The sequence below is a fragment of the Symphalangus syndactylus genome, chromosome 14, assembly GCF_028878055.3.
Source record: "Symphalangus syndactylus isolate Jambi chromosome 14, NHGRI_mSymSyn1-v2.1_pri, whole genome shotgun sequence".
Lineage (NCBI taxonomy): Eukaryota > Metazoa > Chordata > Mammalia > Primates > Hylobatidae > Symphalangus > Symphalangus syndactylus.
The window spans coordinates 50,000,553-50,005,333 of record NC_072436.2 but is presented as its reverse complement, the minus strand read 5'-3'; positions in this window follow the sequence as shown (position 1 = coordinate 50,005,333).

Sequence of the window (4,781 nt, the reverse complement as noted above, 5' to 3'; positions counted from 1 at the left end):
TACAGGCACCTCCCACCACAATCGGCTAATTTTTTTTTATCTTTAGTAGAGACAGGGTTTCGCCATGTTGACCAGGCTGGTCTTAAACTCCTGACCTCAGGTGATCCACCTGCCTCAGCCTCTCAAAGTGCTGGGATTACAGGCATGGGCCACCATGCCCAGCCAACTCCATTCTCTTTAGGGCAAGAATACTGGTTCGGCTTCAGAACTTCCACAAATGATTGCCAGCTCACCTATTTGCTTATCACCACTTTGCCCTGGAAGAGCAGGACACCTGGCCTCCTTAGAGAGTGTCATCTTAGCCTGCCAGCTGTGTAATCCAGACCAAAATCCAGGATGAAAAGAAACAGCCCAAAGGAAGAGCCTCTAATACAGCGTTTCCCAAACATCTTCTGTGGAACACCATTTCTGCTGGATGTTAATAGGTTTTCACCAGCAAAAGTCTTATGATTAACCAAATGCAGAGTTGCATGTCCAAATGTCTGAAAAGCAAAGCCTCATAGGCACCAGCCTGTTTCACCTGGATGAAACCAGCCTTTCCCCACAGTATTTGACACAGGAACATTTATGGAGGGGCTTTTACCAGACACACAAACAAAATGCATGTCTCCATTTGTTACACAATGCTATTGGAAAAAAAAAAATCACCTCTTATGATCCTGACTGTCTGAAACACTCCATTTAGCAAGTGTCTCAGAATTGTGCGAAGGACTGGGTGGAACTTGCACCTTTTCCCTTCTGATGAAGACGGCCGTGTAACTTGTTCCCCTTTTTGCTCAAGGAAACTCTGAGTCAAAGCTGATCTTCAGTCACAGCACAGCTCTCTGTCTCTGCAATTAGTTTATTTGCTTCCTTCTCCTTTCCATACTCTTATTGTTTTGATTTTATTTAACCTTCCTTTACTATGACCTTTGGTAAATCACTTCGAAAATGTTTTAAGGGACTGGGTGTGGTAGCTCACGCCTGTAATCCCAACACTTTGGGAGGCCAAGGCGGGAGGATCACTTGAGGCCAGGAGTTCAAGACCAGCCTAGGCAACAAAGTGAGCCACCATCTCTACAAAAAATTAAAAAAATTAGTCAGGCATGGTGGGCCACACCTATAGTCTCAGCTGCTGAGAGGATTGCTTGAGTCCAGTCGACAGAGACTGCAGTGAGCTATGACTATACCACTGCACTCCAACTTGGGAAACAAAGCAAGACCCCATCTCTTAAACAAGAAGTTTTAGGCCAGATAGGATGGTTCAAGCCTGTAATCCTGGCACTTTGGGAGGCTGAGACAGGAGGATCACTTGAGGCCAGAAGTTCTGAGACCAGCCTGGGCAACATAGCCACACCCCTATCTCTACAAAAATAATTTTTAAAAAAGATGTTTTAGAAATAGTCATAGTCTAAGTGTATTTCAAGGGAAAATGTGGTTAAAAAAACCTGTGACACTATGACAGTTAGTGTTGACCTATGGTGATGTAATATCTATGTCACCTGGTGTCAACAATACAGAGTCTAATCCCACACTGGAATAGGATCCCCAGACCTGAAAACATTGTTATATGGGATTCCATTAAAAAATAGATATTTGGCTCTAAAAAATAATCTCTACTGCATTCCTTGTGTCCCGATGAAGCATTTGATGGTAAAAGGGAAAACCTCAGGGAAACAATTCATTTTATAGTTCCATTTCATGGGAGAATACAGGCTACATTTAACTAAAAGATTAGGTTAGATAGGTTGTATTTCAAAATGCAAATTTGTCAGCAGAAAGCATGAATATTTCCTAGGGCTTCCTTTAAAACACGTTACCACATAGTATGCACATTGTGTTGTTCTTAGGAAATACCTGTAGCTGGTCTTTTTAAGTGACAGTGGCACTGTCCTGGCTAATAGGGGAAGGGAAGCGAGGCATGAAGAGGAGAACTTGGGAGCTGAGGCCTTCATGGCAAACAGCCACAGTCCTTTCCCTTAGAAGATGGACTGAGTTACAAAGAAACCACTTTCCACAGGACAACTTAGATCATATGTGATATGGGGGAAAATAAAACATAAACACTTGGTAATAAGACACTGGTTAAATAAATTACGATGGAATACTACAAAACTGATAAAATTGAAGTATAAAAAAATTAACAATACTTTGTTTCATAACAATATTTCAGTCAATAAGGATTGTTTCAATGCAGTTTAAATACTTGTGAATTTTGAATAATATGTTTTAAATCTTTTGATTTTTTGGCCAATATTTGCCATCTTCAGTCAGAGGTGTTGAAACAAAAGAAATTAAAATGTATTATTCAGAATTTAAAAAAACTGAATAAGGGCAAAATAAGTCTGAATAATTTATCTTCCAAATGATCCCATTTTGTAAACTCATAACATTGATACTTCTCCTATTATTAAAACCTAAAGCAGCATTAGGACTCTTGGGACATTCTGTCTTATTTATCGAAGGGTGGGTTACTCACAGTGTGTACAGGACATTTCCGATTCTGTAAAGTGTAGTATATGTGTTCGTATATTCATAGAAAAAAGTCTGTAGAATTATAAACAAGCAGATTTACAAAGCTGTTTTCTTTGTTGTGGAATTTTTGCTTTCTTTCTTTTTTCTTTTTTGTGTTTTCCACATTTTCTACAGTCAATACACATGGAATTCATAATACAGAAGGAAAAACCATGCACATTTCCTCAGGATAGTAGATCTAGGGGAACTGATATGGTTTTTGTCTGTGTCCCCACCCAGATTTCATGTCAAATTGTAATCTCCAATGTTGGAGGTGGGTCGTGGTGGGAGGTAATAGGATCCTGAGGGCAAGAGCTGGTTGTTTAAAAGTGAGTAGCATCTGCCCCACTTCCTCTTCTCCAGCCATGTAAGCATGCCTACCTCCCCTTCACCTTCCAAAGTGATTTTAAGTTTTCTGAGGCCTTCCCAGCTGTGCTTCCTGGACAGCCTAAACCTCTTGTCTTTATAAATTGCCCAGTTTCAGATATTTCTTTATAGCAGTGTGAGAATGGACTAATACAGAAAATTGGTACCTAGGAGTGGGGCATTGCTATATAGATACCTGAGAGTATGGAAGCAGCTTTGGAAGTGGGTAACATCTAGAGGTTGGAAGACTGTGAAGGACTCAACAAAAGACAGGAAAATGAGGGAAAGTTTGGAACTTTCTAGAGACTTGTTAAATTGTTGTGACCAAAATGTTGGTAGTGATGTGGACAATGAAGTTCAGACTAAGGAGGTCTCAGATGAAAATGAGAAATTTATTGGAAACTGGAGTAAAGGTCACTCTTGCTATGCTTTAGCAAAGAGGCTGGTGGCATTGTGCCCCGGCTCTAGGGATCTGTGGAACTTTGAACTTGAGAGAGATGATTTAGGGTATCCAGTGGAAGAAATTTCTAAGCAGCAAAGCATTCAAGAAGTGGCCTGACTGCTTCTTAGAAGCTAACTCATGTGCATGAGCAAAGAAATAATCTGAAACTGGAACTTATATTTAAAAGGGAAGCAGAGCATAAAAGTTTGGACAATTTGCAGCCTGGACATGTGGTAGAAAAAAATGGTCATTTTAGGGGAGGAATTCAAGCAGGCTGCAGACATTTGAATAAGTAAAGAGGAGCCAAATGCTGATAGCCAAGACAATGGGAAAAAGGCCTCCAAGGCATTTCAGAGACCTTCACAGTAGCCCCTCTCATCATAGGCCCAGAGGCCTAGGAGGGAAGAATGATTTCCTGAGCCAAGCCCAGGGCCCTGCTGCCTTGCACAGCCTTGGGGCACTGCTCCCTGCATCTCAGACACTTCAGCTCCAGCAGTGGCTCAAAGGGGCCCAGGTACATGGACTGCTGCTTCAAAGGGTGCAAGCCTTGGTGGCTCCACATGGTGCTAAGCCTGCAGGTGCCCAGAGTGCAAGAGTTGAGGCTTGGGAGCCTCCTCCTTGATTTCAGAGGATGTATGAAAATGCCTGGATATCCAGGCAGAAGCGTGGTATGGGGCAAAGCCTTCATGGAGAACCTCTACTAGGGCAGTCCAGAGGTAAATGTGGTGTTGGAGCTTCCACACAGGGTCTCCACTGGGACATTGCCTAATGGAGCTGTGAGAAGAGAGGGCCACTGTCCTCCAGAACCCCAGAATAGTAGATACACTGCCAGCACCATACTCCTGGAAAAGCCACAGACACTCAATGCCAGCCCTTGAGAGCAGCCATTGGGGCTGAGCCCTACAGGGCCACAGAGGTGGAGCTGCCCAAGGCCTTCAGAGTCCACCCCTTGCATCAGTGCAGCCTGGATATGAGACATGGAGTCAAAGGAGGTTATTTTGAAGCTTTAAGATTTAATGACAGCTCTGCTGGGTTTTCAACTTGACTTGCATGGGTTCTATAGCCCCTTTGTTTTGGCCAATTTCTCCTTTTTGGAATGGGAGCATTTACTCAATGCCTATATCTTAGAAGTAACTAACTTGTTTTTGATTTCACAGGCTCATTGGTAAAGGAACTAGCCTTATCTCAGATGAGACTTTGGACTTTGAACTTTTGACTTAATGCTAAAATGACTTTTGAGTTATGAATTTGGGGGACTGTTGGGAAGGCATAATTCTCTTTTGAAATGTGAGAAGGACATGATATTTGGGAAGGGCTGGGGGTGGAATGATATGGTTTGGGTCTGTGTCTCCATCCAAATCTCATGTGAAATTGTAATCCCCAGTGTTGGAGGTGGAGCCTGGTGGAAGGTGACTGGCACATGGGGGCAGGTTTCCCCTTTGGTGCTGTTCTCCCGATGGTGAGTGAGTTATTGCAAGAT